Source organism: Electrophorus electricus, chromosome 6 (assembly GCF_041902795.1).
Source record: "Electrophorus electricus isolate QZ-2024a chromosome 6, ASM4190279v1, whole genome shotgun sequence".
In the NCBI taxonomy this organism is placed as follows: domain Eukaryota; kingdom Metazoa; phylum Chordata; class Actinopteri; order Gymnotiformes; family Gymnotidae; genus Electrophorus; species Electrophorus electricus.
The window spans coordinates 14,393,635-14,407,307 of record NC_137502.1 but is presented as its reverse complement, the minus strand read 5'-3'; the positions used below and the strand labels follow the sequence as shown (position 1 = coordinate 14,407,307).

Here is a 13,673-nt window from a genome sequence, read left to right as displayed (position 1 = left end):
TGCAGGAAATGCTAACCTCAATGCTTTATCAGAGTAATGCTAAAAACCCCTTAAATGAGCACTGGGGCTTGATTCATTTATTAATTTTCTTTCTTTAGTAGGAAAAGATGATCTCTTTTATCTGAGACTAGAATGTAAACCTTTCTCTTTATTAGAAACTACTGAAATTAAGGAAATGTAGTCTGTGAAATACAGTCATTGAAACAATATGTAAATATTTTGATACATTCAATTTATTCCAGTTGCTTATAATAGTTTAGGTGTGTAAACTTAATTTCAGTGCTAGAGCTACATGGAAACCCACGAAACCATCCTCATTGCAGAGGCAAAGCAGACTATGCTGCTACAGATGGAGTTTTTCATTTTTGTGTTACTCTTGCCACATATTTTGGACTAAGTGCTGATTCTAAACCAAAGACTGCTGTTTTGTTTCAATGCTTGGCCCACCTCTTCACCTGTGTGGAATCATTATCATGCTTTCTCAGGTTTTAAAATGCTATCTGAAAAAAACATTTTGAATATGATGTGTTTGATTAAGCATCTGGTAATGTAAATACAACAGTTGGAGCTGACTGTTGTCCTTTGTGCATGGTTTAGACAATTTTGGGAAATGCCTTTTTCTCATGAGCCCATGACTCTTTTATCTGCTGTGCTACATGTTGCAAGTATTACAGCTAAAGATGGCAAAAACTAAACTTTTCAATAGCAAGTAAGATTAATGTAATCCTTTAATCAACAAATATTATATATGGGAATTATAGGAGAACATGCACTCATGGTTAAGTATATACAACATAACTTGGTGGGTAAATAACATATAGGTAAAAATGAACTACTTTGAACTGTGAGTGAAATATCCAATTTCTAAGTTTTTGCTTAACTCTTAAAATGAGAGGCACTCAAACAGTACTCAGATTTTCTCCACAAAAATGTTGATGGGATTTTGTAACATAGTAGTGGGTCCAGGCACTGCATAATGGATTTATTTCTTGGCAAACAAAAGCAATGTTTGTCTGTTATTCTCTCATTGCCCCTCCTGACATAATCCGGAGAAGTCTGAGCTATCCACACCTCTCATGCATGGTCTCTAGGTTGTAGGTCAGGTTGGCCTTCCTGTCCCGCTCTGCTCTTCAGATGGTCGTGTAAATGTAAACGAAGATGACCACAAGCAGGTTGAGAACAGTCCCGATAATCCCCAGCACGGCCAGGATCCTCTCCTCTCTGTCGTCCTCTGGCTCCTCCACGATGGCCTGGCACCCATGCTGATGGCCATGGGGGAGCATGTTTAACATCACTGATCCCCACCTCCAGGGGGCGCTATAGCTGCTACAGAGGGAGGGAGCAGAAAGGGGGGTGGGAGGGGTAAACATTAGTGTTCTGTATTTGCTGACATGTATGCTGATATGAATATATCTGTATATAGTACAGAGTGTATGAAACAACCCCAGCACCTGTTGAATCAGCTCATCTTAAGCACCAATCTAGGTCCAATCTAGGCTTCATCTTTCAAAATTCTGAAGAAAATTATTTTGGAATTTAAATGGATTTAATTATTTATATTCTTTAAACATCCGAATATTAAAGCTAAAAGCTTAGTGAGGGTACTCAAAGTTACTTTTAGCTTTCAAAGCATGTCAGCATGTGCTGAATATAGGGAAGGACTGTTAACTGGAGGCCATGTTCTTAAATAAGCACATGCACCCTCTAGAATGACATAAAGGTTCATAAAATGAAGCTAAGGTAAACGGGTTTTAAAGGCTCCTTAATTCTAACATCCAACATAAATTATGACCCATTTAAGAGTCCACTTATTTTTCTATATACAAAAGAACCACAAAATGTCAATTATTTTAAATCCAATTTTTGTCTGTGTTCTTTGCAGAACGCATTATGAGAGAATATTTCTGGTGCATGTACACATTTTCATACACTAACATTAACATTCTGACAAATGACAAATGGCATGACAAATTGCTTTGTTTGACAGCTCAAATACAAACAGCAATTTGAAAAATCATACTAGGCAGTTGACAAACTTCTCCTGAAGAGTCCCAAAAAATCTGGAGCTATTGAACAGTTTTAGAATGACTGAGGGACAAAAAATAACAAAATGTGTGTGAAGTAGAGTCAGTAGAGTCAAGAAGAAGAAGAAGAAGAAGAGAGAGAAAGAGAGAGAGAGAGAGAGAGAGAGAGAGAGAGAGAGAGACATTGGGCTCTGAGTCAAAGTATGTAAGACTAAAAGCCTAAAACCAATGTCAGAGATAACCATCCAAAAAAAAACAGAAATAGCAAAAATAACTTCACCATCTTCACATCCAAAACAGCTATGTGACCCCCCCCCAGAACAAAATGCCAACAGACATAAATTGAGTCGAATATAATAATTTATTGCTACAAGAATGTTCTCTCTTTTATTCCATTAGTTGTAATATGTTCAAAGATGTAGCATCACGTTATAAATGCTGTATTAATTGTTTCCTGTCCTGATTTTCCATTCAAATGTTTCAGAAATATAGAATCACTTCACAGAGGTCGAATAATTCTAACACACAAATGTGTCGTTCTCTTAGAATATTGAATAAAAATCACTATCATGCCAAACAGCTGTGGGTGGCATATCTTTTCACTTTATTTGCCTATAGTCTAAGCAGTAGCCTTGTCTGATAATACTTAGCCATATGACAGCAACACACATACTGGATTTGTGGGGCTGTACTCAGGGCACAGATGAGAAGATATGTAATGTTTATGCATTTTGCTAGCTTTGGAATGTTTTCATCCTGTGCATTGACACAAATAGGTTGGTCACATGATATCACTTATTAGACATTTAGCTTTCCAAGAGATGCACCGATAACTGTGATCGATAAGTAATGCTCTGAGAAAAGCTCTTGAAGATCAAAACCACATCATAGGGCTATGAGCAGACACTGAACTGGAACTTACAAAGACAGAAGGCTGCTCTAAAAGCAAACTTTCAAATGAATGAAATCTTAAAGGTGCTCAATCCATTCAGTCTACAAAGCATGCATTAGACATGCCCTTCAAGCATAACCGATGTTACACAAACTCACTCTGTAAGATTAATATCATAAGGGAGCTCAAAGAACAAGGCAGTGGGTTCACTGAGGCTAATTTTAGCCTTTATTAGAGATGTAACAGACATGACATCTCAGACTGAAGGAGAATAATTTTATTGTTTTATGAGATGATCTACTCAAAGTGGCAGTTGTGTACTTCTGAAGGCTGGAAATTCCCAAGAATTTTCACTTTTCACTTGGGTAAAAATATAAAAAAATGTAAAAAAAAGAAAAAGAATAAATACCCCCCCCCCCCCCCCCAAAAAAAAAAAAAAAAAAAAAATATATATATATATATATATATATATATGTAGAGGAGACAAATCTTGGAGTCTGTGTTTGGCTTCTCATTACAGTGTCCTCTTATGGAAGCAGAAGAGGACTGGAGACTGGAGTTGCCTGAATAGAAGAAGGCACCTTCAGAGGTCATGACTGGGTTCCAGCCAAGAGATTCACAGTAAGGTAGTGTGATAAAGAGTCTGGCTATCTTACCACTCACCTTGACCTGAGTTAATGAGCTCCAGGCCGGAGCAAAATCAAATCCATAAATCTGCCTATAGTTTGGTAGTCTAGATATGTGTGTATATATGTCAAAGCATTGCCACAATTCATATTGGGAGGGACACACCCAATATTCAGATATGCTCAAAATGTCCCCCCAATATGCTGAGGTAAAAAAAATTAAAATATTCCACTCCCTATCTTTGCGCATTGTTAGGATCTGCCAGTAATCCCATCTGTTGTTGATGTAATAATCATTACTGTAACACCATACCACCATATTAGATAACGTCTCACTAGCAAACGTCTCTGACTTGCTGGACATGGTAGCGTTAATGTCAAGACATCAAACTGTAATTGTAGAAATAAAGTTTATTAATGGAAAGTTTATTAGCACATTCATGCAGCAGCCAACACTGGTCATGGGCATATTCAACAAACGTTAGCGTTTTTATCTTTTGTTATTTTAGAAATCCCACATGAAGTCTTGGTATGATATCAAGCTTTGTGATGATGCATGGGAACATGTAGTGTAGCAGCTTTAATTTATTATATATTCGTACAGTATCTTGTTCTGTACTTGCTTATGATAAATGGAATGATTAGTGTTTGATTAAAATGAAAGCAGATTTTTATTAGTCAGCTTTCATTCAGAGTAAGTCATGAGCAAGAGGAAGGATGGCAATGACATACGGCAGTTTTTTGAGGCAATCAGAAAAAAGCAAGCTGTGAGAAAATGAGTACTAGTCAGATAATATATAGAAAAGAGTTGTACAAGAGTTAGGTCAGTGTATCCTCTCGTAATAATTAAGTAATTGTCAATAATTCATTCCTGAACATCATGGCAAGAAATACCAGTTGATTACTGATAGCATTTCTTTCACGTTCACTCTAGTTCATTCAGAATTCTGATAGGTCAGAGTGAGCAGTTGGCTTGGAGGTGAGTGAGAAAAGGAGCAAATATTGATAGTTAAGACCAAATAATAACAACAGTCACCCTAATGTACAGATTCCTGTTAGCCTTTATATTTGTAATTTAAGACATTTAAATATAACATATCCCTCTAATAATAATAATAATAATAATAATAATAATAATAATAATAATAATAATACATAGCTGAAAAAAAAATATGAATAGTAAAGAAAAGCCCTAATCTGAAAAAAAGAAACAACCAAAGACTAATACAGTGTCACGAAACACTCTTCTCTCACTGCTCACATGGTACAGCCCGCCACGTGCAGAGTGAAGATGATTGGAGAACAGAGAAGAGAAGAGCTGAGTAACAGAAAGGAGAGAAGAGATGACTGGAGAGCAGGGGAGAAGAATAAGCTTTGACTGGAAAGGAGATTAGAATATAGCACCAGAGATGGGGAGGAGAGAGGGTTTGAGAGGAAAGATGTGACAAGAGGAAAAAATGAGAGAAGTGCAGAGCAGATGTCTCTCATGTCCACCCAAAGTAAATAAAAGTAAGTAAGTAAATAAAAATATCTATTCCCTGTACCTCAGTCACAATATTTGGATTTATCTTCATATAACAATGCAAACATTTTTGTTTATATGATTATGGTTATAGTTATACTTTATTAACTCCTTTATAATAGTAATAATAATGATAATAATAATTTAATCTTAGTTACTGCATGTTACCCTTTAATAAACATAAAGATGTTACCAATCTCAGTTACCCTTTAATTAAACACTAAATACCCTCACAGCCAATTAACACCTGTTATTTATAAACTAAATACCCCCACAACCAATTATCACTTACCTTGTAATTCCACACTAAATACCCCAACAGCCAGTTAACACTTACTTGTTAATTACACATTAAATTCCCCCACAGCCAATTAACACTTAACCATATCAATATGGTTTTTATTTAGTACACAGAATATACTAAGCAAAAAAAAATACAATTACACATCATAAATAGTACTTAAAATGCTAAAGTGAACATTACATTATAGACAATGTATATTATGCATACTTGGAACTAATTAGATCTTAAATTAAATATATAATGGCACATTTTTAATTTTTAAACAATAATAAAGCATCATTGTCAACAGTAAATATTCATCTGCGTAAAAGTCATACTGAAATAAAATGACAGTCAGCAATGGATTATAAGTTTGTCAGAGCAGAACAACTTTTCAACAACTAAACCAACAGCCGCTGTAGAGAGACTTATGAGCAGTAATAATTGAGTGAAGTTTGCTGTTCCTAGGTCATTGTTTTAGTACATGAACCCATGTTAAGCTTTTTTTTCTTATAATGGGTTATGTGGGGAAATGGGGAGGAAAAAAAAGCATAATGTAAAAATGATTACTTTCATTTTGGATCACAGGTTCATTTCAGCAGTAGAGAGTATTTATTATCAGTATTAAATGAGAGAAGTTTGGCATTCCTATGTTGATGTTTTAGCACATTAAGCAATATTAAGCTTTTCAGACTCTCCCATGGACAGCACCAGAAGCGAACTGCAGACCACTGATTACAGAAGGACCAGAGATCGATGCTCTGGATCACTCCTGAGCTCGAAACCAACCTTCACACTTGAACAAACGTAATGAAGTCACGGAGCAAGCAGACCTGGCTTCGGAAAAAAAGCTTTAGTGTGGAAGCATCCTAAACCTGTAGTCTCACTTAATAAAAACAGAGAATAGAATAGTTTTACACTAATATATACCTTAATTTATAGTAATATAACTCCACATATCTGTCACGAATGGTCACCCTCCTGGCATCCCTGTTGTCATGGTTTCCCTGTCGTCTGTTTTCCTGTACTCCCTAGTACCACTGCTTAGTTTCCTTCATCTGTTCCGTCATTCCAGTCCGTATTTTGGTTCTCCCAGTTACTGTGTTCACCCGAGGCTGTTTAGTGCCTAGTGGTCCTGGTTATTTAAGCCCTGTACTTTTGGCTCCCAGGTTGTCAGTTATTTTGGTAAGTCTGGTTTGTTCTTTTGTGTTTAAATTCAATAAACTGCCTTCCTGCGCATGCATTCTACCTCTGTTCCTAAGGGAACCCGTTGCAATGTCTTTATTTATATTACTGGAGGAACAGTGTCAATGAACAATCAGTTCAGGTTATTGTGAATTAGAAAGCTGCTGAGCACTCAGAGACACTTGTTAGCACATTAATCAATCAAACTAATTAGTGGAATTATGATCCATTCTAGAAATAATCCCCACCAGTCTATACATACTGAAAACGTATCATTATCTGGCCAGTTACACAGAGATTGTGTGAGTTTCCACCACTAAAGTAAAAATAGCATAGCAAAGATACTGGGACAAAGGCATGGGTTTGAATAGCCAGAACTCTCTGGAACTCAGATATTCAAGATTAACCCAAATCTCTGTGGTTTTATGACAAGTCTCATGACTCCAATATATTTTATGTCTTGCCTGCTCCAACATACCTGACTCAGCTCAGTTCGAGGAGAGCTTGATAATTAGCTGATGAGTTGAATCAGTCTTGTTTTATAGCAAGCAGAGCTCTAAGAAATCTGCAGTGCATAGGATCCCCAGGGGTGGGACTGTAATCCACTGATGTAAAAAAAAAAAAACCCAACAAAAGCAAGTGAAAACAGTCTAAAGGGTCTGAAGTGTCCATTGAAAAAGCTCACACCTATGCTGAACTAGCTACATGTACTATATATGATGTATTACAGCGTAGACTGGTTGTAAGATGGGCTGCCCAAGGAGGATCAGGATAGGCTCCCTCTTGGGTCTTGGTCCTCTCAAGGTTCCTTCCTTAATTCCACCCAGGGAGTTTTTCATTGCCACTGTTGCCACTGGCTCGCTCATTAGGGATCTGGTCCCAGACATTAATAAGGCTACTTTGTGACAACGTATGTTGTAAAAAGTTCTATATAGGTAAATTTGACATTGACTTAAAATTTATTCTATCTTAGCTCTAATATTGTTAAGTATGCAGTGTCAGAGGAGCTGAACCTACATTTATGACAATGTTTTAATTGAACAACCATGCTAGCAAATGTTGCTCAAAGTTAGGCGTAAATGTCCATCATGATAAACCATGCTACCTGTTCAGGATTGTGTGGCATCTCCCCCTGGAGGGCCGGCAAAGGCTATTAGTCTGGGAGGCAGACCTTTCAGCCTATGAACACTGAAAATAGCCGACCATGCTCCCTAATGGACTGTCTACAGCTCAGTTCTGTCTGCCTCCAGCATCACCTCAGCCATGGCATACTGGAAGGACAGAGAGACATGGGCCACACATTCTCAACTCAGTTCTTCACTTTCCTCTCAGCTATAGTGTTAAATGTGACTAAATGTGATTGTGCTGAACTGAGTTCAGAGCTGAATAGAGAGTGAGGCGTTGCATAATTAAATACATCATGTTTTGTTTAGGTTAGAGAAAGCAAGCATATAAGACCTATTGCAAGCTGTATTAGATCATAGATTGTATTGAATGACAATTTAAATCTATTGATGTTCAATCGGTATTCAAGGCTAAAAAGTCTTGTGTCAGGTGTTAAGCCACCCAAAGTAGCTCAGAATATGTCATCAGTCCTCAGACACAGATCTTAAAAATGGGTATGGATTCTCCCCAGGGAGAAAGCTCAGGCATGCAAAAGGCTCTGCTCTCTCTGGGGAAGAGGGATGGCTGGCTTCCCCTTACATGGTACTGCCTAGTGCCTTTGTCCTGCCAGCATTGCTGTGTAATATAGGAAGACCTACAATGTCACTGACTGAGGAGGGATGTTGGGGAAATGATTACATTACATAGTAAATAATGATATTACTTTTGGTTTGATGAGCTGAGAAATGAGAGAGAGAGATAGAGAGAGAGAGAGAGAGAGAGAGAGAGAGAGAGGGGAAAGGAAAGGAGAGAATGTAGGTAGAGAGACTTCAAGAAAAGTCTACAGAGATGCTCCCTGAGTAAAAAGCTCACTCTATGTACTCTGTGCACTCTATGGTTAACGCACTCTATGTATTGTATGGTTACTGTAGCTCACAGCTCATTAGGTTTTAAAGTTATTACATATTACAGATTAAAGGTTTTACATGCTGTATTTGCAATTTATGTTTTTGCATGTATTTCAAGAGTTGACCGTCAAATCCCAGCCCCCCTGTGATCTTAACAAGAACAGCAACTTTAAGAAAACATATAATACATTAACCATAGAGTATGTTAACCATAGTACATAGAGTATGTTAACTATAGAGTACAATATGTACATTAACCATAGAGTACATAGAGTATGCTAACCATAGAGTAATAACAATACAAAATTCATGAAATAAAACTTTTACTGACAACACACACTGGCTATTAGAGCCCTGTTTACATTCCAACTTCACACACACATGCACATCTGGGTACATATTCATTTTCAAGCACACACACACACACACACACACACACACACACCCACACACAGAGACACAATGGGGCTCTTTAGGGATTTGGATGGATAGCAGAGGACGTGTCTCACTTAAGGGCCATCAGCGATGCATGGGACCTCCAGTTTGTCAGATTCCCTCTCTCCCCTGGCTCTCCTATCCAACCAGGCTGGGAGAGGGATCGTGTGTGTAGTGAGCTCTGCCTGTACTGACTACCCACTCACCCTGCCAACGCTGCCTGCTTCTGCTAGCGCTGTTAGACTGGGATAGATATAAGATTCAGTGAGGCAGAGTCACTGTAGAGTGACCGAGGTGGCTGTCATGGTTTGGTTTATACGGAGGAAGCTGTGGTACAATACAAATCAAATCCTATCAGACACATTTCTGGTGAATCTCTCTCTCGCCCTCTCTCTCTCAGCTCAATTGTACAGTTTTGTCCTAAATCTATCAAATAGCCATTAAACAAAATTTTCTTCAAACATGATGGCCACAGTAATCAAAGAGAATGTGTAAATGTACATCCCTTAACCTAACATGCAGAAGAAGAGCTAATAAATGCCTGTATTGTGTGTGTGTGTGTGTGTGTGTGTGTGTGTGTGTGTGTGTGTGTGTGTGTGTGTGTGTGTGTGTGTGTGTGCGTGTCTACATATCAGTAATGTTATGAAGGCTCCTAGTGGAATTTATGTGGAAAACATCTCTGAGCTGCTTTTAGCCCCAAGCATTTTTGGACCAAGCTGATCTGACAATGAATTTGCAGGAATGATCTCTGACCTTACCTCTAAATGGTTCATAACCTTTGATATGAGTTTAAAAATAAATTTTAAACAAATTTGCAGTGATTGATTTGACAGAACCAGGTCACAAGGCATCATGTTCAGAGCTAGAAAGGATCAAACTTCCAACTTTTAAACTAACAGACACCTTGCAATGGTGCAAGACAAAATAGACTTAACACCTGTATACTACCACTCAAGCATCAAAATAATGGCATTCTTTTAAATTAGGAGGAGTCTGTCCCATCGGGAGCAGCCTTAAGTTGCAGGACTGGTGTCAACTGATAACATATTGTAACACTTGTAAAACATCTCTTTTTGGTTCCCCAAAGACCAATTGAACAGCATTAATATTTGAACACAATCATCCAGTACTGTTAGACAAAAGAAGGCAAATCATACAAGAGCCAGTGCTCAGATGCCACTGGAATTAGAGCAGGGGATAATATAGTAACATTATTTAAAAATAAAGAACCTACATGTCACAGTGACTGTAGTAAGTGTAGATAATATAGGAGAAACAACCATTTAGCTCTTTTGAATGATTTCAGTTGGAAAGTCACATGGATGTATCGTGGAGTTCATAAATTGATTATGTATCTGTAAATGAACAGTATCAAATTCTGAACACTGATGCTGATCTCATTCAAAAGCAACATGAGAACAACAGCATATACTCTTCCTACTATCATCTTCACACTGGGTTTCATAGCAGCATGTCTTACCATATTGTGAGAGTTCTTTGGTAATAGTCCCAAACAATATCAGAAGAATTAAAGTATACTTTTTTTCCTCACTAATTGCAGGCATGCAGTAAATATACACACATAACATGAATAAAAAATTAAGAAATGAAGATGAAGCCATTAAATTAGACATAATAAATTGGTATTACAGTCTTTAGTATTAGAGGCATAAAGTATACAGACTGAACATAGCTATACACCCTGAGCATTTGATACAAAAACTGCAGGACATGATGCATAAGATAAACATTATTTATTGCACTCATCCTGTTCTTTGTTATGTACTTGGTCAATAACTGTCAGGGTTATATGGTGTGCTTAATACATAACCTTTGACCACTATGACCTCTTGTCTAACCCATTGCAGAGGAAGCCATCTTGGAAACGTTAATAATGTCAGATTTTGGTAGTGGATCAAAAATAGTATGTAGGCAACCTGGAAATGGGATATTGTGCCCATGTGAAAGTGGATAATCAGAATATACAAAACACCATCAAGAACTTAAAAGGTCAGTGGGTTATGAAAAGCATAAAAGCATAAAACTATCTGTCTCTGTCTATCCAAAACATGAAAACTGTACCTCTCATTTTCAGAGATCATACACACTCTTATTTTGTCTTTCTTCTTAATGCTTCAGAAGCCCATTATTTTACTCACCACACATTGTACCAGGGGGGCTGCAGAGACTCCCTGTGCTGCTCTTTAGTGCAGCTGAGATGGATCCATTTCTTGAACCCCTCACACAAGCCTGCGAAGCCCCATCCTTCTAGGGCCTGTACCCCCACTGCCCCTCTTTCAGCCAGGGCCAGCTCTGACTGTCTGCCCCCGTCGCTGGTTCCCTCGGTTTTCCTTCTGCTCCCAGACGACTTTGAGATGTTCCCAGTACTGTGAAAGCCTTTCCCCACACAGCACACTCCTCTGCTTGTTTACAAGTAGGTGGTTTCAGGATTTTGAAGATTCTGAGAAATTGTACCTTCCTGAGATTCAGCCAAAAGTCAAGTTAAATCATTTAGGTCCATTCAAAGACATCGTGATCCTCTCCCCTTTGCTCTCCTTCGTGCTGGTGTGTTGGGGGTGTATGGATGTGTGTGTGTGAGCTGAGGATGAGAGGATGTCTGCATTGGAAGTGGGTTATAGTTTATAGCTGTGGCATTGGGAGGCACTGAACAGCATGTTCTCTCGCAAAACTTCAGTCCTCACTTCATGAAGTTCTCACTGTCAGAAAATGTCTTTTTGTCGTCATCAAGAGTCAGTCCCACTCCGTCCCACGCCATCCCACTGCCTTGGCCACATTGCTGATGCTGTCTTGTGTATATTCCACAGAACCCTACAAATCCAGACTCATACAGAGCCTGTGGAGCAGATTTAGAGGCTTAAGGTAAAGAGTGCTCTCTCAGAAGCTCTCTCCCATTCTGTTTCTCTCTCAGCAGAAACTTCCAGAAGCTTAGGCTGAGAGAAAACTCAGGTGGTGGTGAATCCGAGCAACAGGGCCTGAGCAGAGAGAGAGGCTTTCAGTGGCAGTAGGTGGAGATCCAGGAGGAGGCAGGTGCCAGCAGAAGTGTGGACTCTTGCATACACACCAAGCACAACCACCTCCCATAACGTTGATCCATGGTGGTCTCTGTCAATGGCTTGAATTCCCCATATACTTTCCTCTACAGCACCTCTCTTGTTCTTTTCTCCTTCCTCTTGTTTTACTGTGTGATTTCTTTTGCCAAAGGATTTCAGGTAGAAGAGTAAGTTAGTTATGGCTAAAATTCATCAGGTTTTTAACAAAGTGCGTCTCTTCTCAGCCCTTCTTCCTCTGCACTTCTCTCATCTGGCTCTTCTTTTCCTGGTCCTATCTCTCAGCTCAGTACAGCTCTGAGCTCTTCTCCCCTTTTCTCTCTCTCACTCTTTCCCTCTCTCTTCTTTGGTTGTTGCCCTCTCCCTCCCTCCTCTGTGTTGCTCTCCCACTCTCTCCATTCTTCTCTCTTGCTTCCCCCTCCCTCCCTTCTTCTCCATGTGGAAGCTCCCAGAACAGCAGGCAGTTAAGGACTGACAGCAAAATTCTTTCATATTACTGGCTCCGGACCGCTTTCAAAAGACCACTTTTAGGGACAATCAGAGGTGGTCTTTAATAGAAGCTTGCTGTGTTAATCTTGTGTTGTCATCACTTGACTCTAAACAGAGACTGTATGGGGTCCTTGCAATCAGAGATCTTGTTTGTATGGTAGGTAGGTAATAGGTCATTTGTGTACTGTGGCACCATTGTACCTCCCCCTCCCAAGCCTGAGGGAGCCACAGTCCTCCAGAGAAAGGGGAGATGTCAGGAGGACCTGAGCCTCCAGCGCTGGCCATACTGCTACCCTTTTCTCTAAGAGAAAGAGCATAGCTTCTATACAACCCACTAGATGGGAACTACGCAGTTAGAAATGTGCTTGCCTCTGTCTCTTAGTTTCTCTCTCTCTCTCTCTGTCTCTTGCAAGATCTCCGGTACAACAGAAGTCACTCTTTATTTTCATTTTAACACAAAATTTAAAAAATATATTAGTTTAGATTTTTATATAGTTATACTTTATATTTATATCTATACCAGACATGACAGCTGTCTCCTAGGAACAGTGTGAAAAGGTGTTGGGAGGTGGGGTGGGCACTGTTTTGAAGGGTATGAAGCATTTGGTTAGGCAATTTTCATAAATTTCCTCCATTTCACAAAACAATTTGATGTAGTTTCCTTTTACTGTAAAGCATATACAGTACTTATAGCTGTATATGTACAGACTCACAGACACACATAACACACACAAACATTACTTCTATGTATCTCTCTCTCTCTCTCTCTCTCTCTCTCCCTCTCTCTCTCTCTCTCTCTCTCTCTCTCTCTCTCTCTCTCCTTTGTCTAACAACAGCCTCTCCCCACCCCCCATCTAGCATGGTCGCATTTCTTTGCCTTCTCTAACTCATAATCCAACAGCAGCCAGTTGCTTAGCAACTGCCTCCAGGGAGACCTTTGCTGCATCACAAGCAAGCCTGCTGAAGACATGTGAGCCAGACAGAGTGAAGAGCAGAGGAGAAACAGGGAGATACAGAGAGACAAGAGAGATGAGACAGAAAGAAAAATAGATGGAGTGAGGGATGGTGCAGGAGTGACAGAACAAAAATGAGTGAGGGAACAGTGGAACAGTAAAAAGGTAGCTGTGAGACAGGAGG

At 39.1% G+C, this 13,673-nt stretch overlaps 1 long non-coding RNA gene across 1 annotated transcript; it reads right to left on the bottom strand.

The window, feature by feature from the left end:
- Positions 1 to 215: 215 nt before the first annotated feature.
- On the bottom strand, positions 216 to 12,372 carry LOC145658527 (uncharacterized). The gene is made up of 2 exons (XR_014124099.1): positions 11,139 to 12,372; positions 216 to 1,326 (listed from the first exon to the last, which is right to left on the bottom strand). It is a non-coding gene; the product is annotated as an uncharacterized LOC145658527 (long non-coding RNA).
- Positions 12,373 to 13,673: the final 1,301 nt, after the last annotated feature.